The 25,853-nt window shown below is 48.2% G+C and overlaps 1 protein-coding gene across 4 annotated transcripts in view; it reads right to left on the bottom strand.

Moving 5' to 3' along the window:
• The window catches only part of LOC147124516 (carnitine O-palmitoyltransferase 2, mitochondrial-like), a 253,228-nt gene that overhangs the window by 49,026 nt on the left and 178,349 nt on the right, over nucleotides 1–25,853 (bottom strand). The window contains exon 2 of one of the 4 annotated variants that reach the window (XR_015078462.1): nucleotides 8,675–8,760. The exons of the other annotated variants lie outside the window; for them this stretch is intronic. The gene's annotated coding sequence lies outside the window, so the exon portion shown is untranslated. The remainder of the gene's footprint in view (nucleotides 1–8,674; nucleotides 8,761–25,853) is intronic. 4 annotated transcript variants of the gene reach the window in all.

Genomic DNA, 25,853 nt, shown 5'->3' with positions numbered 1-25,853 from the left:
TGATGTCGGAGAACATAGGGGCAAATGAGAGGGAGGAACTGAATGAAATCAGTAGTTGTAGGGAAATAGTGTTAGGGAAATTGACAGGATTGAAGGCCGATAAATCCCCAGAGCCTGATAATCTACATCCTAGGGTACTTAAGGAAGTGGCCCTAGAAATAGTAGATGCATTGCTGGTCATCTTCCAAAATTCTATAGGCTCTGGAACAGTTCCCATGGATTGGAGGGTAGCTAATGTAACCCCACTATTTAAAAAAGGTGGTAGAGAAAAAACAGGGAATTACAGACTGGTAAGCCTGACATCGATAGTGGGGAAAATGCTAGAGTCCATTATTATAAAAGATGTAATAGCAGAGCACTTGGAAAACAGTGATAGGATTGGACAAAGTCAATATGGATTTACAAAAGGTAAATCATGCTTGACTAATCTACTGGAATTTTTTGAGGATGTAACTGGTAGAATAGATAAGGGAGAACCAGTGGATGTGGTGTATTTGGACTTTCAGAAGGCTTTCGATAAGGCCCTGCATAAGAGACTAGTGTGCAAAGTTAAAGCACATGGGATTGGGGGTAAGGTACTGACTTGGATAGAAAACTGGTTGACAGACAGGAAGCAAAGAGTTGGAATAAACGGGTCTTTTTCCGAGTGGCAGGCAGTGACTAGTGGGGTACCGCAGGGATCGGTGCTAGGACCCCAGTTATTCACAATATATATTAATGACCTAGACGAGGGAACTAGATGTAATATCTCCAAGTTTGCAGACGACACAAAGCTAGGTGGGCGTGTGTGTGTGAGGAGGATGCAGAGAAACTCCAGTACGATTTGGACAGGTTGAGCGATTGGGCAGATGCAGTATAATGTGGATAAATGCGAGGTTATCCACTTTGGTGGCAAAAACAGGAAGGCAGATTATTATCTGTATGGCAATAGATTGGGAAAAGGGGAAGTGGAACGAGACCTGAGTGTCCTTGTGCACCAGTCGTTGAAGGTAAGCATGCAGGTGCAGCAGGCGGTTAAGAAGGCAAATGGTATGCTGGCCTTCATAGCGAAAGGATTTGAGTACAGGAGCAAGGATGTCTTGCTGCAGTTGTACAGGACCTTGGTGAGACCACACCTTGAGTATTGTGTGCAGTTTTGGTCGCCTTGTCTGAGGAAGGATGTTCTTGCCATGGAGGAAGTGCAGCGAAGATTCACCAGACTGATACCTGAGATGGCAGGAATGATGAATGAGGAGAGATTGCGTCGATTAGGCTTATATTCGATAGAGTTTAGAAGAATGAGAGGGAATCTCATTGAAACTTATAAAATTGAAACAGAACTAGACAGACTAGATGCAGGAAGGCCGTTCCCGATGGCGGGGGCGTCCAGAACCAGGGGTCACAGTCTAAGGATAAGGGGTAAGCCATTTAGGACTGAAATGAGGAGGAATTTCTTTACCCAGAGAGTGGTGAACCTGTGGAATTCTCTACCACAGAAGACAGTTGAGGCCAATTCATTAAATATATTCAAGAAGGAGTTAGATATATTTCTTAAGGCTAAGGGGATCAAGGGATATGGAGAGAAAGCAGGGACAGGGTACTGAATTTGGATGATCAGCCATGATCGCATTGAATGGCGGAGCAGGCTCGAGGGGCTGAATGGCCTACTCCTGCTCCTATCTTCTATGTTTCTATGTTGAATGAATTTCAAGAAGGAACCTAACAGGCTCTTGTCAACAAATGGGATGTTTATTGGAAATGCACCAAGGGAATACTGGATAGGTGGGCTAGATGGATTTTGGATTTTCTCCTAACTGAAACTGTTACTATACTATTTTTCTCATTTGTGGAATATTACATTTATTCCATCTATATAAGAAAATATTCCAACCAGATGTATTTTTAAAAATAGGCAGCTATATAACTATGCAACTCACAAACCAAACTCACCAGTGTTACACAGCCAACCCAGGGTAAATTCATTTGTGTGGTCTCCTTCACTCATAGAATAAACATTGTATTGAACAACTTCCTGAGCTTTATACGGCTCACAAATACATCTTTGGATTCCTTGCAACAAGCTCAGTCCCGTAAAACAGTATTGTCCAATAGAAATTGCTGACCAGCTACAGGTGTGGCTATAGCGGCACCATTTTAGCCACATTCACTAAATTTAGTAGAAAACGTCTTATACAAATAAATGTACTTTATATATATCTATATATATTAAAGGATAGTTCTGTCTGTCTATCTGTCTGTCTGTCTGGGCATCACTCAAAAGTTATAGAGCGTACCTACACATATGTTCTATCAAAAGAAAGCTTATGATTAGGGGAGTCTACTAGGCGTCTTTACTTTTTGGTCAGACAAAAATTGTTCGGACAGTAGACAAAAAACGTTCAAAAAATGGAAAAAATCCGCTCATTAGCGGTTCACCAATCCTACCGCTCATTAGCGTTGAGTGACGTGATGGTTGACCAATCCTACAGTTCAGTGACCTGATGGTTGACCAATCGGTGCATCATGGGGCGTTTCATGGCATTTGTGGGCGGGGCCTAATCCTTCAAACTGCCGTTACTGACGTGAGTGGCGGCCATTACAAACCGGCCGGGCCTGAAGCTTAAAAATTTTCTCTCTCTCTCTCTCTCTCCTTCCCCCCCCTCTCTCTCTCTCTCTCCTCTTACCTCTCTTCTTCCCTCTCTCTCCTTCCCTCTCTCTCTCTCTCTCCTCCCCCCTCTCTCTCTTGCCGTGAGTGTGGGACCGGGAAAACCGGGGCTTTCACACGAGCCGTCCCCGACCGATATCGGACACGGGAGTCCGGAGCGAAAGGCGTTCCACTGCCGCCCGGCCAACTGGGTCCAAAGGCCCGCCGCGTTAACCATGAGGAACCCCGGGCTCGCTTCGGAGCGATGGGCACCCGGACTCCCGGTGTCGGATATGCTCCGTTCTGGTACCATAGTGAGTCGGAGGGAGAGGAGAGAGAGGGAGAGGGGAGGGAGGGAGAGAGAGGGAGGGAGAGAGAGCGGGGAGGGAGGGGGAGAGAGAGAGGGGCAGGGAGAGAGAGGGGCAAGGAGAGAGAGGGGCGGGGAGAGAGAGAGGGGAGAGACAGGGGCAGGGAGAGAGAGGGGCGGGGAGAGAGAGGGGGGCGGGAGAGAGAGAGAGAGGGAGAGGGAAGGAGAGAGAGGGAAGAAGAGAGGTAAGAGAGAGAGAGAGAGAGGGGGGGAAGGAGAGAGAGAGAGGGTGAGGGAACGTCCCGCCGACCTCACAAAATGGCGGCCGCCCTTCTTCACCCGCAGTCTCTCTCTCTCCCCCCCAGTCTCTCTCTTCTCCCCCCCAGTCTCTCTCTCTCTTCCCCCCAGTCTCTCTCTCCCCCCCAGTCTCTCTCTCTCCCCCCCAGTTGCTCTCTCCCCCCCAGTCTCTCTCTCCCCCCAGTCTCTCTCTTCCCCCAGTCTCTCTCTCAATCCCTGGGCATCTCTCCCCCCCCAGTCTCTCTCTCTCTCTTTCCCTCTCTCTCTCTCTCTCTCCTTCCCACACAGACAGACAGACAAACTCATTTATATATCCAAAACTTATTTCTACTTTTTTCATAACAACATGCCCTCAAAAAACCCTCGGCACCGCCGGGCACTCCAGCTAGTATATCTATATATCTATATATGTATATATATATATTTAGTTAACAAACATCTACCACCATTTAGTGTGAAACTTTGCAGTCTTTTTCTTCCACCAAAGTTTGGAATTTTGACAAAGCACATCTTTTGCCCAGCAGTTGTGAGTGGTACTTCGCTTTCGTCAGAGTGATTGTAGAGAATGTTGACTCGCACAACAAGATCTTACAGTCTCGCCTTGCACTCTATGTAGAACACAGCTGGATGCTGTTTTCTCTTTGCCATGACCTGCCCTGCTGGGCTGCTAGTTATTGGTTTGCTTTTTTTCAGCTGGCTTCGATTGGCCGAACTGATGCTACCTTTCAATGTCAGTGGTTCTCCCATGATGCTGAAGTCACACATATTCACCAGTGTTACACTTCTTCTTAGGCAGTCCCTCGGAACCGAGGATGACTTGCTTCCACATTAAAATGAGTTCGCAGGTGACTGATGAGTCCAACGTGAGACCTACAGTCTCTGTCACAGGTGGGGCAGATGGTGGTTGGAGGGGCGGGTGGGTGGGGTGCTTGGGTTGACGTGCGCTCCTTCCGCTTGGCTTCCGCTTGCTCCCGGTGAAGAGACTCGAGGTGTTCGGCGCCTTCCCAGATGCTTCTCCTCCACTTGGGCCAGGGATTCCCAGGTGTCGGTGGGGATGTTGCACTTTTCAAGGAGGCTTTGAGGGTGTCCTTGAAGCATTTCCTCTGCCCACCTGGGGCTCTCTTATCGTGTTGGAGCTCTGAGTAGAGCGCTTGTTTTGGGAGTCTTGTATCGGGCATGCGGACGATGTGACCCGTCCATCGGAGCTGATCGAGCGTGGTCAGAGTTTCGATGCTGGGGATGTTGGCCTGAGCGAGAACACTGACGTTGGTGCGCCTATCCTGCCAATGGATTTGCAGGATCTTGCGGAGGCAGCGTTGGTGGTACCTCTCCAGTGCTTTGAGGTGCCTGCTGTATATGGTCATTGTCTCTGAGGCATACAGGAGGGCGGATATCACTACTGCTCTATAATCCATTACACACCATTGTAGCAGATAACAGATAAGCAGTAACCAAGGAAGTAAAGCACATACAATGATCAAAAAACACTCGCACTCTGTCTTGTTTTGCACACTTTTTACAAAAATAATAAATTGCAGGACAACGGAATATTACAATTTAAACTCTTTTAATGAAGCATCAGGTCTGTAAGCTTTCTCAATCATCCAGCACCATGTGGACAAGATGGAGTCAGGACCCTCTGGGTCTTCTAAACAATAGCAGTCCTTACAGATGCCTGCAGGCCAATGACAACTCAGCATGTGATCACATGTGAATATAATAGGTATTCCTTACAGATGCCTGCGGGCCAATGATAAATCAATATGCAAATGTTACACACTCTGCTTTTCATCTTGCCGTTTTACCAGCAAATGCACAAAAAGGTTAAAGTACACATTGTAAAGTCTGTGGGTTGTACGGTTAATAACGACACAGACTTCAGGAGTAACAAACAAACAGGTCTTTACTATTCGAAGGTCAGGGCGAATCTGCCCCAGCAATCCTGCCACAACACTTATATACTGGTGTGGTCACTATCGGTATTACAGTATACAGAAGCCAAACAAATAGTGCCACACCTAAAGTAGTTCTCTTAAAGGTGAACGGTTACATTCAATAGTTCCCTTAAAGGTAGACGGGTACATACACTACAATCCTCCCTTTTTAGCTTATTACTTACAGAGTCCCCATTAAACATACATATCTTCAACTTCCTATAAAACAAATTACAGATATAATCTCGGTGGAGTCAATGTCATATAAAACAATTTACAGATATAATATTGGTGGGAACAGTTCACAGGTTCAGTCTCTGCGGAAACAGTTCATAGATTCAGTCTCTGATCTTGACTCGTTCCAAACAACATCTCTTTGGTGTAGCCGGTTCACATGGCTAGCGTGACTCCTCCATAGCCTTTTTCTTGACGTAACAGCTTGAACTTTCGTCCTGTTGAACCAGCAGTGCGGACTTTTACAACCCACTGGCTGTCTTGATATTTTCCAGTTTTTCAACTAATTTAGTTCCTTTCGTAGTGTCCCGCCTGAGATGGTAGAAGTGCTAATATTTTAGACAGTTATTATCTTCTGCTTCTTCTTTTTCTTTTCTGCCTTTTTGACACTCTCGGAGCTCCTTTCTCGGCTGCCAGCTGTAGCGCCACCAACTCTCTATGTTCCTTAGACCTTAAGTGCTTCATCCGGATTTCAGCACTTTGGGAGTTTTCATCACAAACTGAGCAGACCAGATCCTCGTAATATTCAGTGTCACTCAACAGGTCATGGTAATATTCGGGGTCATCCTGAGTTAGGCCAGTGAGAGGCCCTTCTACTTCCTTCTTATCCATCTGGACGTTAGCCGACGGTGGTTCCTTCCCTAACCATCTTTCTTGAAAAGACTTCTTCAAACATTCATATTCATTCCGCTCTTCCGGGGATGTCTGCCATTCCTTCACTACTGGCCTCATTTGTGAGTTCAATACCTTCCCTTCCATCGGGGATTTCGTTGTCAGGCTATTTAATCCTTCTACTGGAGTATCTGTTTCCACCCCCTTCTGTTCCCCTTGACGCAATTCAGCGTACTTTTGGAATCCTTGTAAAAGCTGTGTTGCCACCTCAGCTATCTCCGTGACTTTTGGAAGCTCCGAATTCTTTCCCTTTGAACCCTGAAACTCGTGTTCCCATTTTGGAGTCTTGTCCCTCAGCGTGTGTAAGAGTTGGCTGGCCGTTAACTCTTCTACGGGGACACTGTGGATTAGAGTCTTCTCCATTTCATCCACCTTTCCCTCCAATGTTTTCACCTTCCTTTCCTCCGGTACTTTGGTTTTAAGTGCTCGAAGAAGTTGCGCCTTGATGTTCTCTAACTCCTGTTCAGGGGCCATTCCTACAGTCTCTGTGATCCTTCCAATTGCCTTTCCTTCCACTGCCCGGATTCCTAGTTGAATATGTTCTTCAAGTTGTTGAACCTCGGTCATTGCCGCCTCATATTTGTCCTGGGTTGCCTTCAATAATTTAATGAGTTCTTGGACATCTTGAATTTCATGTTCTGCTATGTCTTCCACCTCTAATTTTTCATCGATGGATGGAATCTCTACTGATGAGTCTGTCTTGGCCTGGAGCTCATCAAACATTTCCTGCAGCCTTTGTAATTCTCGCTCATGTTCAACCTTTAGCTGTTCAGATGCTTTCACTAAAACTAGCTTTTTGGAGGTTGCCGAGTTAACCCCTTCCAGGATTGTAGTCTGGGCCTGTTCATACTGTTCTTTCAACTTGTTACACTCTGCTTGCAACGAGTCGTAGAGATGAACTGGGATAAAATCCTGGCTTCCTGAAGATTCCTCTTCCTTTGGTTCGTTCTGTAAATATTCTAGTTCCTGAACAGCATCAGGGGAATGTGATTGGTATTTGGCCACGATGGCTTTAAGTATTCTTATTTATTTGTTTATTTCTAAGATGGCGGTTTTCCCGCGAAATCGGCGGTTTCCCGCTCTTTCCTTCTCTCCCCGCCCACTGCAATGGCGGTATGTCAGTTAAGATGGCGGTTTTCCCGCGAAAATGGCGGTTTCCCGCTCTTCCTTTCTCTCCCCGCCCACTTCAATGGCGGTTTCCCGCTTCTGTCGTCTCCTCCGCCTAATGGCGGCTTCCCGCGTTTCTTCCTGGTGGAAGGGGTATGCTTTCCCCACAGCGGACAGGTTCAGCCGCTGGGCTGGCTCTCGCACAGCTCCCCTTACTTGGCTCTGTCTTTTCCTCCCGCCCGCACGGCTCTACCGGCGCTGGGTACACCCCGTTAACGGAGGACAGTTCAGCCGCTGGACTGGCTCTCGCGCAGTCTCTCTCTCCGTACCCGGCTCTGTCGCTCTCTCTCCCGCACGTTCGGTTCTACCGGCCCTGGATACCCCGTTGGTGGAGAACAGTTCAGCCGCTGGACTGGCTCTCGCACAGTCTCTCTCCCCTTGCTCGGCTCTGTCTCTCTCTCCCACCCGCACGGTTCCTGTTCGCCTCCCAGCCCTCTCGCAGACCGGTGTTTCCCTCCCCGGCTGCGGCTGGGTTTCTCTTCCCGCGCCTACTCCCAGTCTCAGCGCTTCGTGGCTGCGGTCGCTGCCCGGCTTTTCCCGCCGATCGAGGTCCGACTGTCTCATGACGCCGTTGGACCCAACTTTCTGACCGGCTCCGTTCCCCCTCGACCGTGGTCGAGTGCACAGCCCTTATCCTCCGGATATTCTCTACACCTTCCCCCTACTCACAGCCGCCTTGTTTCCAGCTGATCGGCTCACTCCGCACCGTGGTAGAAGGGTAGTCAGTGCCTGTTGCAGATGGAAGCTTTTATTGCTAAAGTCTTCCTCCTTCCTCCTGCTGCAGCCTCGTGTTTTCTTTCAGCAGCACGACGAGGCCGGTTGCCTCTCTTCGACGCTCTTCGTTGCTTTGGTAGTCTTGCCGCAGGGTACGATCGGACTCGTCGCCACTGTAAAGTCTGTGGGTTGTACGGTTAATAATGACACAGACTTCAGGAGTAACAAACAAACAGGTCTTTACTATTCGAAGGTCAGGGCGAATCTGCCCCAGCAATCCTGCCACAACACTTATATACTGGTGTGGTCACTATCGGTATTACAGTATACAGAAGCCAAACAAATAGTGCCACACCTAAAGTAGTTCTCTTAAAGGTGAACGGTTACATTCAATAGTTCCCTTAAAGGTAGACGGGTACATACACTACACACATGATAAACTGTGTGGATATGAGTATTGAGATCACATGCCCAACGACAGTGTCTATTACTCATTTTTTTATTTACTAATCAAAAATGCAAATAGCTACATCTGGATTCACAATTGGCCACATGTGGCTAGTGGCTAACATATTGGACAACACTGCCGTAAAAAAAGTACCGTTGGTGCAATTAACATAGTTTAGGGGTGAACACTACAGCTCACATATTTGTTTATGTTACTCCCATTTACAGATAATTTCAGTAGAAATACTATTTTTCATTCCTCAGGTGGCTATAATATACCTGGGATTGCACCAGTGATGTCAGATTTGGAAACTCATCCTTGGCCTCCTCTACAATGCCCAATGCAGCCCGTTGGATGACAGTAGCTGCAAGAGAAACAGAGTAGCACAGAAACCAGAGCCATTAGCTCAGGCAGATCAAAACAGGACTTCACATGCACCTTCACAACATGAACTAGTAAATTATTGCAACAGTCCTTTAAACCATTCCCAAAGTAAAACATGAACAAATATGGCATTTTTTTAAATGATGAGAGGCTGGGAAATGTTGGTATTCAGAGGGACCTGGGTGTCCTTGTACACAAATCACAAAGTTAACATGCAGGTACAGCAAGCAATTAGGAAAGCAAATGGTATGTTAGCCGTTATTACAAAAGGATTGAGGTATAAGAGTAAAGAAATCTTACTGGAATTATATAGGGCCTTGGTGAGACTACACCTGGAGTATTGTGTACAGTTTTGGTCGCATAACCTAAGGAAGGATATACTTGCCTTAGAGGAAGTGCAATAAAGGTTCACTAGACTGATTCCTGGGATGAGGAGATTGTCCTATGAGGAGAGATTGAGTAGACGAGGCCTATATTCCTAGGATTTAGAAGAATGAGAGGTGATCTCATTGAAATGTATAAAATTCTTAAGGGGCTTAACAGGGTAGATGCTGGGAGGATGTTTCCCCTGGCTGGGGAGTCTAGAACCAGGGGTCACAGTCTCAGACATTTAGGACTGAGATGAGGAAAAATTTCTTCACTCAAAGGGTTGTGAATCTTTGGAATTCTCCACCCCAGAGAGCAGTGGATGCTCAGTCGTTGAGTATATTCAAGACAGAGATTGCTAGATTTTTGGATACTAAGGGACTCGAGGGATATGGGGATAGGGTGGGAAAGTGGAGCTGAGATAGAAGATCAGCCATGATCGTTTTGAATGGCGGAGCAGGCTTGAATGGCTGAATGGCCTACTGCTGCTCCTATTTCTTATGTTCTTATGTTCTTCTGACAGAATTTAAATATATATGATACAACAAAATTTAAGGCTTCTAAACATAATAGGGATAAAAAGAAAAGCATGAATTTTGGAAATCAGAAATAAAAGCAGAAAGTGCGGGAAATATACAGGTAAACCAGCATCTGAACAGGGAAAATACAGATTAACAATTTAGTTAGACCCTTTGTCAGAACTAGTTCAGGAATTGTTATCCTACCTTATCGCTTTTCAGATGGTAATGAATCTGCTGTAAATTTCCAGGTTTTTCTCTTCTTAGCAAACTAAAGCCACCAATAAGAGATCTTTGTACTTATGAAGTCATTAAGATGAAGGGTGTTTGTTGTGTATGTAATATGTGTGCTACTTTGAACCTATGGACAGGACTGCACTACTTGTAGGGCGTAGTGATACGCAGTACCACTCCTGGCCATAGGGGTATAAATAGTACTGTGGGTACTGATCTCCCCTCAGTTCCCGCCTGTGGGCATGAAGTAAAGATCTATGTGTAGTCCCTACCTCCAACCAGTAAAGACCTGTTTGAGTTATACGTTTAAGTCTTTGTGTTAATTGTTCAATACAATACACATACTTAACACTGGCGACGAGTCAGGTTCTTACCCTGCGGCAGTTGAAGAGAGGTTTCAAACCTCACCACCCCACTAGAAGCGACAGGCTTAGGACTCTGAAGCCTCCATCAGCGACTGAGCACTGGAGTGCAGCAGCCATCCTGACAGCTTCCAGCGACTGACAGAAGTCTTTCTGCAGTTTCCTTGTTCAACCGAGGTGGTGGGGTAAGCCGTGCAGCGTTGGCTGCAAAGACAGGGCTGGGGAAGTCGGAGCAGATAAGGGCCATCGATCGCGATCGGAGATAAGGCCGGGCCGCCTTCAAGTGCGAGGCGCAGCGCGGGCCAGCGATCGGGACCAAAGATAAGGGCCGCACTCGGACTGAAAGGCGCGGCGGCTGCAGAAGCTCAAGGTGCGAGAGCCGCAGTGCACAGCGCGGGCTATCGATCGCACAGAAGATAAGGGCCGAGAGCCGCTTCGGTCGGGAGCCACTTCGCAATCCAGCGATCGCATCCGCTGATAAGGGCCGCACTCGGGCTATCGCGGCGGAGATAAGGGCCGCACTCGGGGGCTGAAGGGAGACGGCGTCGGGGGACGGGTGAAGACCGCCAAGCGCGGGAAAACCGCCATTTTGTGGGCGGAGGACGACGGCAAGAGCGGGAAGCCGCCATCTTTGATAACAAGTAAAGAAAATAAAATCTGAGAAATTGCAAATCTACAATGCCTAAACACGGGAATATTAGCACCTTTGATAGTGACCTCGAAGATTGGGCCATATATGTTGAAAGAGTAAAAAATTATTGTAAGGCCAATAAAATTCGTGACCAAGATAAAGCTCTAACATTATTAAATTTAATGGGTGCGAAGACATACGGGCAATTGAAACACCTGTTATCACCAGATGAACCGGCGGATAAGACGTTCGATGAGATTGTTACTGTCCTGAAAGATCATCTAAACCCCACGCCGCTGATGCTAGCGGAACGATTTAAATTTTACGACAGAAGGCAGCTACAGCATGAAAGCAATGCTGAATATTTGCTGGAATTGCGTAAATTAGCGAAATATTGCCAGTTTGGAACGGGACTGACAGATGCACTACGAGACAAATTTGTGTGTGGTTTATTTAAACAGGATACACAAAAGCGACTGCTCGAGGAGAATGAGCTGACGCTTGAGAAGGCGGTCACTATGGCAGCAGCACACGAAGCCGCAGCGAGAGGCACGGCAGTAATGCAGCTACGGTCACCGGAGCTCAGTGCACACGAATTGGGTGTGAGTTCTGGCAAATGTTATCGTTGTGGAAAGACAACGCATGATCAGAACCAGTGTTGGTTTAAAAACCAAGAATGTAGAAATTGTGGTAGGCTTGGACACATAGCTAGAGTATGCAGGTCAGGGAAGAAGACCAGCAACAAGAAGTCACCGCAAGGAAAATACGCAAAAGTACACAAGGTGGCCGAACAGGAGTCCGATTCAGACGCTAGCAGTAATGAACTGGCTGGCTTAAGCAGTATTGAACTGGCTAGCTTAAGGGTACTCAACGTGGGTAAGGGTGCAGACCTCCAGACAATTTGGGTCACTCTTCAGATAGAAGGAGTCCAAGTAAAACTGGAATTGGACACTGGATCGGCATTGACGGTCATAAATAAGAAAGATTATGGAAAGTTATTCCAACATATTCCCCTACAGGATACGGAGCTCATATTGAAAACATACACGGGGCAAAGAGTGTACCCCATCGGGAAAATTGAGGTCACAGTGGTCCACAAGGGCGAAGAAAGTCAAATAATGGACTTATATGTGCTATCTGAAGGAGGTCCTCCACTACTAGGACGGGAGTGGATTAGGAAAATGAATATCGACTGGCATTTCCTACAAACAATAACGAGTGAGAACTCGGTGAACATAATCAACCCAGACTCTGGAACTGATGATGGTAAGACCAACCCGTGTGCAAAAGACAAAGTTTCAGCACAGAATTCCACTGAGATAGAGAATTCTGAGTCTGTCCAGTCTACTGACATGCACATTTCTGAGGGACACCGGGCTCGAACTCAACTCCATTTCAAACTGCAACAGCAATTAGAACAAATGATTCGCCGTTTTGAGCAAGAGATGAATGCGACGAAAGAGTTCTTTGATATAGAGTGAGAACATCTGGAAAGACAACAGAAGCAGCTGCTGGAGCAAATGGAGCAGGAGCACACAAAACGGCTGATGTCAGAGGAGTTAACGGTCAGCCAACTCCTGCATATGCTGAAGGACAGGACTCTGAAATGGGAAAAACTTGAACACGAACTTCAATATTCAAACGAAAGGGGTTCGGAGCTCTCAAACGTTATTGGAAGAGCTGAGGTGGCAACACAGACTGAGATGACTGCAACAGAGCAGCCCTTGGATGCCAAAAGTACGCTGACTCACGTCAACGTAGAACAACAGACCGCTGAAACAGCTGCTCCGGTAGAGGGATTGAATAGTCCGATCAATCAATCTCCAAAAGAAGTTGAAGTAGTAAAATCTCAAATGAGGTCATTAGTAAACAACTTGCTGAAAGCCCAGAAAAAGCTGGATGAAGAGGTACGCATGAAGAAGTCTCTTCAGGAAAGATGTCTGGACTTGGAACAAAAGCTGGCTAACGCCCAGCTGGGTATGGAGGAAATAGAAGACCCTCTCGCTGGCCTAGATCAGGACGACACCGAATATTACCATGACCTATTGAGTGACACTGAATATTATAGTGACCTGGTCTGCCCAGCTTGTGATGAAAACTCCCAAAGTGCAGAAATCAGGATGAATCACTTAAAGTCTAAGGAACATAGGGAGATGGTGGCGCAACAGCTGGCAGCTGACAGGGGAGCCCAGAGAGTCTCTAAGAAGCAGAAAAGGAAAAGACGAAGCAGAAGATGATAACCATCTGAACCATTATCACCCCTACCAGATCACACACGTGGTCCCTCCGAACAGAGCCAAATCAGTTCGGAAGTTCAAGCCGTTAAATCCATGGAAGGACTATTGAATGAGTCACTCCAGCAACGTGAACCGACTACATCACAGAGATTGAATCTGTGAACTGTTTTCCGCAGAGACTGAATCTGTGATCTGTTTTGACATGAAGTTACCTATGTATCTATGTTATTCTGTTATGTAAACCTGAAGTTATATATGTATATATGTTATTACGTTATGTTAAATGGGGAGATGACTGTAAAGCTAAGAAGGGAGGAATGTTGTGTATGTAATATGTGTGCTACTTTGAACCTATGGACAGGACTGCACTACTTGTAGGGCGTAGTGATACGCAGTACCACTCCTGGCCATAGGGGTATAAATAGTACTGTGGGTACTGATCTCCCCTCAGTTCCCGCCTGTGGGCATGAAGTAAAGATCTATGTGTAGTCCCTACCTCCAACCAGTAAAGACCTGTTTGAGTTATACGTTTAAGTCTTTGTGTTAATTGTTCAATACAATACACATACTTAACAGTGTTAAAGTTAGGAATGGAATGCTTTCCATTTCAGCCCTCCCTGGTCAAATATTAGGAAATTAAATGCAGAATAAAGCTCCTTGTAAAATTTCTCAATCTCAGGACAGCATTCCCCACTGCATTTTTTCCATTTCCCACATCAACCACTTTGTGAAACTGTTAAGCTGGGAGCGTTTTTATGCTTTGGACCCCTGCCCACTGAGAACTGCATTGAGAATGCCAAACCCATTTCAGATAGATCTCTCTTAGAGGAGACTTTTATTCTGTTAGTCTGATCTGGATTTGAAGCCAAACCTCAGAGTGAAAGGTGAGCATCTAACCCCATTGTGCCAGCACACCTGCAATAAGAGTTAATCAACAAGTCATTCGTTTTCACTTAACTTACCATGCCCTGAAAACTTAGAGAGAAGCTCACCACATAGCCACCCTATTGGTTTTGTGAACATGCTGGTGTCAATTCCAGTGGGCCTTCCCAGAAGATGAGCACGTTATTACAGTAAAATGGTCAGTGGGTGTTTCTTAGTAAAGACTCTTAAAAAAATGATTACAATGCAGCCCCAGGGAGTCTTGTGCCTGTGACTGAGCCACTCTCAGTGCAGCAGTCGGTCATAATATCAACCCATTGTGATGCAGCAGCAGCTGCATGAAAATTACTCATGATGGTTTTAACAGTAACTTGGCAGTTTACACATGTGGATTAAGTGTCAGCTTAGCATAGCTTGTACTACTCTTTCCTCTGAGGCAAAAGGTTGTAGGTTCAAGTCTCACTTCTAGGACTTGACTGTCTAATCCCATGCAGTACTGAGGGAGTGGTGCCTAGTCATACGTGGTATCCTTTGGGTGAGATGTTAAGCTGAGATCCCTGTCTCACTGCACAGGTGAATGCTAAATGTGGTTGGACTGAAGGGTCTCCTTCATTCAAACCTATCATGTGAGATATACAGGGGTGAGGGGGATCTATTCTTTTCATAGCAGCACTGTGAGGGACATGCAGAATTTTCAACTTCGGCAGGTGTATAAAAGTGACGACATTGGATTGACTGCACATTATATACCCCACCCAATTTTTGGGTAGGGGAAATTAAGTAGGGTGTATAAGTAGCTGATCCGATACTGCCAGTTTTATGGCCCGCTAAATTTGAAATTTCTACCCTAAGACTCTAGTATTTGCTCTCGTGCCTTTTAAGGTAATCTGATCCCCTACAGAAAAAAAAGCCTTATTACTCAGTTTCAACCATCTATAATATTATATGTATCTGATTAAAATACAATATCACTGTGTGCACCTCTTGACTGGAATCACCATATTCTGTGCAGTCCTTGGGTTGAGTACGATGATGTAAATGTCTCAGGACTTATTGGAACCAAGGTTTTGTTTAGAACATAATGAAGTCAAATCAGTTGGAATATTTGCTTTAAATGGATCTTATTCAGTGGACCTGCTTCAGTCCCTGTATTTAAATATTCTCCAAAGTATGAGAAGAAGAATTGTATAGCTGAGCTTTATCCTAAAGAAACTAGGCATCCCAGTAAAGAGAAACAATGCAACACAAACTGATGTCCTTCCTATGCAAAACCACCCGCATGGGCAGGTGATATCCCATATATAAATTGGAGGTCTCATAATAAAAGTGAAAGTTCTCAACTATAATCCTGGTTATGCAAGATTAACTGAATTCCCATCATAAAGGTAGTTCTCCACTTTTCTGAGGGAGTAGGCAATGGTGGAAAGATATGACAACAAAATCATCAGCTAGCGTGCATCATGATTAGTGTGTTCGCATATTTTTAAAGATCCATAGAATCATAGAATAGTTACAGCACAAAAGGAGGCCATTTGGCCCGTCGAGCCTGTGCACGTCAGCTAGTCCCACTCCCCTGCCCTTTCCCTGTAGCCCTGCAGATTTTTTTCCTTCAGGTACTTATCCAACTCCCTTTTGAAAGCCACAATTGAATCTGCTGCCACCACCCTTTCAGACAGTGCATTCCAGATCCTAACCACTCGCTGCGTAAAGAAGTTTTTCCTCATGTCGCCGTTGGTTATGAAAGAAAAGATACCTGCTGCCAGGCAAGGAGATTAATATTTGCTCTGATATATTTCTGGAAGATTGTATGTTCCTAAAACAAATAAAAATGTACGGTTTAACTTAGACTCAAACCTTGAACATGCCACATCCCACACCAAATCCTTCCCCCTGTTGGTTGAATGCTGAAAAGACTTACATTGTAGGAATGTCTAGTTCCTATCCAAAAGACTGAGGTCCACTCAGGTGATCAAATAAACGAGGTTTAATGAAAACTAACAGAGTTTAACGGATAACTACAGGAGAACATCGAATATAGGTCTAGTCAGTTCGGAGGCTCCACGAGGACTGCCTGGGCGGTCCCGTGGCTGACGTCATGGCATCATCACATTTTTCCCGCCGGTGGGGGATCACGTGATGAATGGCGTGACGTCATCGTGTATACCCGCGCTATTAAAGTGATCGCGCTCTGTACATGTAAACAGTGAAAACAAAGATACAGACTCAGGCTGTAGCTAACATATTATTAAAGGGAATTATATACAATTGATCGGAGTCCCTTAGTGGCTCCGCCACATGCGCGCCCCCCCCGCCAGAATTGTCTTTAATAGCAAAAGTAAAACGGCGAGGTGGCCTGACAAGCCTGTCAGATCGACTACTGTAGCCTTGAAGTGGAAGCTGATGGATGGCGGGCGAGCTGGCGGGCGGTTGCGTTTGATCTGGCACGACGACTGTGGGCGGTCGGCCACGTTTTGGCGGTTGTGCGATCTCGACTGGGCGGTCAAGGTCCAAGTGAGCCGGCTTCAACCGGTCAACCAAAATGTGGTCCGGTTTACCTCCGACATCGACCGAAAAAGTTTTGTCTCCCGGCTCTATCACGCGGAAAGGACCAGTGTAAGGGGGTTTGAGCAGATCCCGATGAGCGTCGTGGCGGATAAACACATAGTCGGCGTTCTTCAGCTCAGCTGGGACGTGGGAGCTCTGCAAACCGTGATGTGACATAGGCACTGGAGCGAAACTTCTGGCTGCCTCCTGGTGGCTGATGAGCTGCTGGGATGCGGACCATGGCTCTGTTGGAGTCGGAAGGAAATCCCCTGGTACGCGTAGCGGCTGGCCATATATGAGCTCTGCCGAGGACGATTGAAGATCTTCTTTAGGCGCCGTACGAAGACCCAAAAGGACCCATGGAAGCCTGTCCATCCAGCCTGCGCCTTGAAGGCTGGCTCGCAGTGCGGCTTTGAGCGACCTGTGGAATCGTTCGCACAGGCCGTTCGCCTGTGGATGGTAGGCAGTGGTGTGATGTAGCTTGACACCGAGCCCCTGAGCCACAGCGTTCAAGAGCTCCGAAGAAAACTGCGGCCCACGATCAGACAAGATGTCCGCCGGTACCCCGAAACGGGCGACCCAAGAGGAGATGAATGCCCTGGCGACGTCTGCGGAAGTGGTGGATGACAAAGGAACCGCCTCCGGCCATCGAGTGGTGCGGTCCACCATTGTAAGAAGATGAGTAAACCCGTGCGAAGGCGGAAGTGGCCCCACCAGGTCCATATGCACATGATCAAACCTATGTTCCGGAACAGCGAAAGTGGCCAATGGAGCCTTGACGTGACGCTGCACCGTGGCCTTTTGGCAGACCACGCAGGTGTTGGCCCAGTCGCGAACATCCATGTGCATGCCCCGCCACATGAATTTCGACACCAGCCATTGTGAGGCCTTCGTGCCAGGGTGCGACAACCCGTGTATGGCGTCAAAAACTTTTTGGCGCCAGGCGACCGGCACGACAGGGCGAGGATCTCCTACGGAGACGTCGCAGAGTAGCGTAGTGCCCGCGGCATGGAATTTGACGTCGGCCGCTTGGAGGCTAGAGGGGTTGGTTCTGTAAGACTGGACTTCCGGATCCGAGGCTTGATCCGCAGCCATGAGGGCATAGTCGATGCTGAGCTGGACTGCATGAACGGTCGCGCGGGAGAGGCAATCCGCCACCAGGTTGTCTTTACCGGACACATGCTGAATGTCAGTGATGAATTCTGAGATAAACGTCAACTGATGTTGTTGCCGAGCTGACCACGGTTAGGCGGTCTTGGCCATAGCGAACGTTAGTGGCTTATGGTCCACAAAAGCCGTGAACAGATGTCCCTCTAGCAAGAACCGGAAATGGCGGATCGCCAGAAAAAGGGCCAGCAACTCCCGGTCGAATGTGCTGTACTTCCGTTCGTCTCGCCGTAGTTGACGGCTGAAAAACGCCAGCGGTTGCCACGTCCCATGCACCCACTGTTCCTGCACTGCGCCGATGGCGTAGTCTGACGCGTCGGTGGTAAGGGCGATGGTGGCACCTGGCAGCGGGTGCGCCAGCATGGTTGCGTTGGCTAAGGTGCCTTTTGTGTCGATGAATGCCCGATCCATGTCGACCGTCCAGCTAATCAGATCCTTGCCGGACTTGCCCTTGAGGGCCTCGTACAGGGGCTGCATGAGCAGAGCTGCATTAGGGACGAACCGGTGATAAAAATGTACCATCCCTAGGAACTCCTGCAGGGCCTTGATGGTCTGCGGGCACGGGAACAAAGTAATTGCCTCCACCTTCGTTTGCAGGGGAATTGCGCCGTCCGATGTGATGCGATGGCCTAAGAAATCAATCTGCTGCAGGCCGAACTGGCACTTGGCCGGGTTGATGATCAAGCCGTGTTGACTGAGGCGTCGAAAGAGGGTATGCAAATGGCAGATGTGCTCCTCTTTATTAGGGCTGGCGATGAGGATGTCGTTGAGGTAGACGAATAGAAACTTGAGGTCCCGAAGCACGGAGTCCATCAAGCGCTGGAAAGCCTGTGCAGCGTTCTTCAATCCAAACGGCATCCGCAGAAATTCAAACAGGCCGAATGGGGTGATGACTGCAGTTTTCGGGACGTCTTGCGGGTGTACGGGGACCTGGTGGTAGCCATGGACAAGGTCGACTTTTGAAAAAATGGTATTTCCCGCTAAATGGGCAGAGAAATCCTGAATATGAGGGATCGGGTACCGATCAGGAGTAGTGGCGTCATTCAGGCGTCAATAGTCGCTGCAAGGCCGCCATCCGCCACCAGGTTTCGGAACAATGTGGAGAGGCGAAGACCAGGGACTATTCGACCGGCGAATAATCCCTAGCCGCTCCATCGTGTCTAACTCCGCTTTCGCAGCCGCGAGCTTGCCAGGTTCGAGGCGCCGGGCCCGTGTGTAGACCAGGGAGCCAGTAGTGGTGATGTGATGTTCGACACCATGTTTCGTGGCCGTGGAAGAGAAAGTGGGTCTGGTCAGGTCTGGGAAATCTCCGAGGAGGTGAGTGAAGCCATCTGGAGATGGGAACGCAGAGGAGACAGTGCGCGACACGGTGTTACCGCGGTGGCACGGGATGGAGTGAAAAGTGGCCGCATTGATCAACCAGCGGTGCCGTACATCCACCAGGAGGCCGTTGGCGCACAAAAAATCCGCCCCGAGGATGACTTGAGGAACTTTGGCCGTGATGAAATCCCAGTAAAACCGCTGGCCGCTGAAGCACACCTGGACCCGCCGTCTTCCGAAGGTCCGAATGGCCCCGCCATTAGCCGCCTCGAGGGAGGGGCCGTGCCCCCCGGCTTGTAGATCAAGATTTGACGCAGGTAGGATGCTACACTGCACCCCGGTGTCGCAGAGGAAACGTCGACCAGATAGGGAGTCGGTGATGAAGAGGAGTTTTCCCGAATTACCGATTGCCATCGCAGCCGCAGGGCGCTCATTATAACCGGTCCTCTTTCGACAGGGTGGCTGCTGTGTTTTTTTGAGCGAAAAGCTGCAGGGAGGGCGGCAGCATCTTGCTTTCGCGCCAAAATGGGCGTGGTAGAAGCACAACCCCGCAAGTTGAGGGGCTGGAGCAGCGTCTGTGGGGGATGGGCACCTCGTGACAGTGCAGTACTGCTGTGTCACCGTGAAGATTGGCAGCCAGCTCTACGCAGTCTGTGACTTCCGACCTGGCTAGGGCAGCCTGAACTTGCTCCAGTAGCTGGCTGAGGAATAGCTCCCTGAAGAGGAAGCATTCCGGTTCGGAGCCCAGGAGCATGAGCATTTGGCTCATGAGCTCGGACGGCTTGGAGTCCCCGAGGCCGGGCATAGCGAGCAGCCGGCCGGCGCGCTCCGACTTCGTGAGCCCAAAGACCTGTAACAACCACGCCTTTATCGTTTCATACTTGTGATCTTCTGGTGGATTACCAAGCAGGCTGACGATCCACGACGCTGTGGCGCTGTCGAGGGCGGAGACCACGTAATAGTAATGGGTCTGATCCGCAGCGATGTTCCTGATTGCGAACTGGGCTTCAGCCTGGATGAACCACGCGGCTGGCTGTTGCTCCCAGAACTGTGGTAGCTTCAAAGCAACGGCGTTCGATTCCATGTTCAGTAACTTCTGCGAAAACCGTTCGCAAAAGTCGGGGTCACCAATGTAGGAATGTCTAGTTCCTATCCAAAAGACTGAGGTCCACTCAGGCGATCAAATAAACGAGGTTTAATGAAAACTAACAGAGTTTAACGGATAACTACAGGAGAACATCAAATATAGGTCTAGTCAGTTCGGAGGCTCCACGAGGACTGCTTGGGCAGTCCCGTGGCTGACGTCATGACGTCATCACGTTTTTCCCGCCGGTGGGGGATCGCGTGATGAACGGCGTGACGTCATCACGTTTACCCGCGCTATTAAAGTGATCGCGCTCTGTACATGTAAACAGTGAAAACAAAGATACAGACTCAGGCTGTAACTAACATATTATTAAAGGGAATTATATACAATTGATCGGAGTCCCTTAGTGGCTCCGCCACAACATCAGGTAAATAAGGACTTTTCCTCACACATTCTGGTTCTATATCCATTCTGAGCAGTGATCCGGGGTGCTACATTGGCTGCCATTATGATCCCCTGAAATGGCCTCTCCTGGCTGTTGGTCTTGCCTCTTGGAAATCAATAACTCTCCTCCACAATGTAAAGCAGTAACAATTTTCACTGCCAGCAGAGAGAAGCAAAATCACCCAAATGTGGTGTAGCCAACCCCCGCCCCCCCACCACACAACTATCATCACCAGTATGCGAGTGAAGAATCAATGGGACATTTGTCAGTGAGAGTGAGTGCTGCTCAGCTTCTGCTTGTCTGGAAAGTACCAAGCAATCTGGAACCCCCTCTGGGATGTCTAACAAGAGGGCTGAAATTCCACAGCCTATCCGGTGGACGGGCTGGAAATTAGATCCTCCACCCCAAACCCCAAATAAGGTCACTTACGTCAAAGGGGGCATGGTCGGGGAAGGGACTCTCAGGTCAGATGTTGCCTTGCTCCCAAGCCTGGGAATCCAGTGAAAGTAGGCAAGCCAGCCTGCCAAACCACATATGTGACTCCAAGGCAGGAGTACCACCATTGAGCCAAGGCTGACACCTAAAGTGTGTGGTTAACAAAAGAAGGGTAGAAATAAGAATTACTGAGTACATCCTTCATTAACTTATAGGGCAGGATTTTCATTCAGAAGTCGGGTGGGAGGTGGGACTACAACTTTCATGGTTGTAGTCCCGCCTCCATCGAGTTCTAGCCAACTTACGCGATTTTAACTTGATTGACCTTGTTGAGCCCGCCCAATGGGCTCAGCAGGCCAATTAAGGGCCACCCGGCAACAGGTGACGTCACAGACTGAAATTTCATCTGTCAAGAGGTTTTCAAACACTGCCTGTCTGACTTCTAACCTGAGTCCTTCTCCACAGACACAGTTAGAAATCTCTCCTGCACAGAAAGCTGCAGGCTGTCACTTTTGACAGTTCGCAGCCATTCTGCTTTCTGTGCCGGTGAGATGAAGGACTCCCGAGCCCTAAGGGAAGGAAGGCTGAAAAGGTAAAAAAAGGTATGTAAAACTTAATTAATCACTTTAGACACACCAAACACACTTACCTTTGCACTCATGCACACATCACTCACCTGAACACCAACATCTTGACCCCTCCAAGTCCTTCAACCCGACGGCCCACCTCCACTAACTTGGCGTGGTTTGGAGCCGTCGGGAATCCCACACTTCAACCTTAAAAATAGGGATTAGGCTAAAAACTGCCTGTTAACTACCTGTTAACAGGCAGTTAATTGGCACTAATCCCTTCCCGCCTCGGGTAGGCGGGTCCCAGTGCGGTGCGGGAACCCGCCTCCTTTGAAACTGGCATGGAGGAGGAATTTCTTCACCCAGAGAATGGCGAACCTGTGGAATTCTCTACCACAGAAGGCAGTAGAGGCCAATTCATTAAATATATTCAAGAAGGAGTTAGATATATTACTTAAGGCTAAAGGGATCAAGGGATATGGGGAGAAGGCAGGGACAGGGTACTGAATTTGGATGATCAGCCATGATCTCATTGAATGGCGGAGCAGGCTCAAGGGGCCGAATGGCCTACTCCTGCTCCTACCTTCTATGTTTCTATGTTTGGGTGAGGGATGGGGTTGGGACACCTGATTTCGGGATTTTAACCCCCCCCCCGACGCCTCCAATCCCGACTCCACAGCCCAATGAAAATCCTGCCCATATGGTCTACATTATAAAGTCTGCTAGATGCAGAAACAAAGTGAAAAGATACAACTAACAAAAACATAGACAAAGAAGCTGAATTCCAGTGGTGAGGTGAGAGTGACTGCCCTTGACATCAAGGCAGCATTTGACCAAGTGTGGCATCAAGGAGCCCTAGTAAAACTGAAGTCAATGGGAATCGGGGAGAAAACTCTCCACTAGCTGGAGTCATACCTAGCACAAAGAAAGATGGTTGTGGTGGTTGGAAGTCAATCATCACAGCCCCAGGACATCGCTGCAGGAGTTATTCAGGGCAGTGTCCTCGGCCCAACCATCTTCAGCTGCTTCATCAATGACCTTCCTCCATCATAAGGTCAGAAGTGGGGATGTTCGCTGATGACTGCACAGTGTTCAGTGCCATTCACAACTCCTCAGATAATGAAGCAGTCCATGCCCGCATGCAGCAAGACCTGGATGACATGCAGGCTTGGGCTGATAAGTGGCGGGTAACATTCACGCCACACAAGTGCCAGGCAATGACTAGCTCCAACAAGCGAGCGTCTAACCACCGCCCCTTGACATTCAACGGCATTACCATCACCGAATCCCCCATCATCAACATCCTGGGGGTCACCATTGACCAGAAACTTAACTAGACCAGCCACGTAAATATTATGGCAACAAGAGCAGGTCAGAGGCTGGGTATTTTGCAGCGAGTGTCTCACCTCCTGACTCCCCAAAGCATTCCCATCTACAAGGCACAATTCAGGAGTGTGATGGAATACTCTCCACTTGCCTGGATGAGTGCAGCTCCAACAACACTCAAGAAACTTGACAACATCCAAGACAAACCAGCCCGCTTGATTGGCACCCCGCCCACTGTTATGTCCGTGTATAATCAGACACAGACTGTGGAGAACGGTACAAACGGTGTTTACTCAACGTGGCTCAGACTGCAACTGAACTGTACAGATTACTACTCAACATTATATACAGGTGTGGTCACTGCCGGTACTACAGTATACATGAGCTGTAAAAAGTAGTTCTCCCCCTTAAAAGGTACATACATTACAATTCCTCCCCTTTTAGATTAACAGTACCATAACACTCATTTAACAATTAAATATCAAACTAATTACAATTAACACTTTTAACATGCAACATTAGCTGAAAATAGTCTATTTATAAATTCAGTCTTTGGGGAGGCTTCCTGATCCTTTCTGGATAGCGCCTTTCCCGAGTGTCTTGCTCTTGGTGCGGAGGCGATTCTGGCCCCCTGTCGTCGGTTGGTTCATCAGCTTCCGATGCTACTGTTTCTGGGGTAGATGCTACCTGTACATCGGGTTCATCACCAGGTACGTATGGGCGAGGCATGGGGTTGACTTGTTCCTGTGACTCTAGGATCTGGTCAGCATGGCGTCTCACGATGCTCTCCCCAACGCCCACTGTGTACATTAGTGGGCCCTGCCATGTGCATATCGTTCCTGGCTGCCATTTTTCTGTTCGGTAGTCGCGGGCCAAGACTGGTTGCCCTACATTGAAGCTCCTTGTTGGCTTCTCATGGATGTGCTGGAATTGCTTACTCTCAACATCTCTTCGTACGTTTGGTCTGAGCAAATCCAGGCGAGATCTTAACCTTCGGTTAAAGAACATCATGGCTGGGGCCTGGTTGGTGACTGCATGTGTCGCATTCCGGTAGGCGAACAGGAAATTGTCCACCTTGTGCTGCAGCGGAATGTTGTCATTGTACATAGCCTTTATTGCCTTCTTAAAGGTTTGTACGAACCTCTCAGCCAATCCATTTGTGGCTGGATGATACGGGGCAGATGTGTAATGCCTTACCCCATTCTTTTTCAAGAACCTCCGGAACTCTTCGGATACAAACTGTGGTCCGTTGTCGGAGCAAATCTGTTCTGGCAAGCCATTCCTGGCAAAAATGGTCCGTAGGACTGCAATAGTTTTCTCCGTGGTGGTGGAGGACATTTTGATGACCTCAGGCCATTTCGAGTGCGCATCCACGGCTATTAAAAACATTGTGTCCATGAATGGACCAGCAAAATCAATATGCACCCGTTGCCATGGAGATGAGGGCCACTCCCATGGGTGTAGAGGGGCCTGTGGTGGTGCATTTTGGACTTTCTGGCATCCTGAGCAGCTCTTGGTCAGGTCCTCGATTTGTTTATCGATTCCCGGCCACCACACATAAGCCCTGGCTAGGCTTTTCATTTATACCCCTCCCAGATGACCCTCATGAAGCTCATTGAGCACTCTATCCCTTAACTTGGGTGGAATTACCACTCGGGATCCACACATCAAGGTCCCCCGGCACACTGACAGCTGTTCTCTCCTTGTCGAGAATGCTGGCAACAGTGAGTCGCCATGTGATGGCCATCCCTTCACCGTCAAATCATATACCCGAGACAGTGTCGGGTCATTTCGGGTTTCCTATTCGATACAAGCGTTAGTTACCGGTAGGTATTCAACTATAGTCGAATGGAATATTTCGACAGGATCCACTGCTGGTGCTTCCTCCGCAGTAGGCAGTGGCAGGCGTGATAGCCCATCAGCATTTCCATGCTGTTTCGTGCCCTTATATTCAATCTCATAGTGGTGCGCCCCTAGAAAAAGTGACCATCTTTGTAGTCGTTGCGCAGTCATCACCGGAACGCCCTTCTTTGCATTAAAAATGGAGACAAGAGGCTGGTGATCAGTCAGCAAGGTGAATTTCTGTCTGTGCAGATCGTGATTGAACTTTTTCACTCCCCACACTAGGTTGAGGGCCTCCCTGTCAATCTGGGCGTAGTTACGCTCGGCTGAGGTTAGTGATCGTGACGCAAAGGCTATTGGCCTCTCTGAGCCGTCCGAGAATTTGTGCGACAGCACCGCTCCAATGCCGTAGGGTGACGGATCACATGCCAACCGAATTGGTAATGCTGGGTTGTAATGGGCCAATACCTCTTTCGATGTGATTAGTGTTTTGCTCTTCTGGAAAGCTCATCTACATTCGTCACTCCACTTCCATGGCACCCCAGTTTGCAGTAGGGTGTTCAGTGGGTGTAGTATTGTAGACAAATTTGGCAAGAACTTATGGTAGTAGTTTACCAGCCCGAGGAACGACCGCAGTTGTGACACATTTTCCGGTGCTGGAGCCTTGACTACAGCCTCAATCTTCTCTGGGGACTTATGTAACCCCTCTTTATCGATAACGTGGCCACAATACGAGATCTGTTTTCTAAAAAACTCGCATTTGGGGCGGTTAGCTCGGAGCCCATATTCCTGCAATCTAGTGAGCACCTGCTCTAGGTTGGCAAGGTGATCACTGTCATTTTCGCCCGTGACCAGGATGTCATCCAAATAACACTGGGTCCCTGGGATCCCTTGCAGGACTTGTTCCATTGCCCTCTGCCAAATAGCCGGAGCTGATGCTACCCTGAATACCAGCCGGTTGTATTGGTAGAGACCTTTATGGGTGTTGATTGTGAGGTATTTTTTTGATGCTTCTTCTACCTCCATTTGCAGATACGCCTGGGCCAGATCAATCTTAGTGAAGCGTTTCCCTCCAGATAGTGAGGCGAAAATATCTTCAATCCGCGGA

Source organism: Somniosus microcephalus, chromosome 1 (assembly GCF_052327205.1).
Source record: "Somniosus microcephalus isolate GS21.2 chromosome 1, FLI_Smic_1.0, whole genome shotgun sequence".
Lineage (NCBI taxonomy): Eukaryota > Metazoa > Chordata > Chondrichthyes > Squaliformes > Somniosidae > Somniosus > Somniosus microcephalus.
This window is presented reverse-complemented; position numbering and strand designations above follow the sequence as displayed.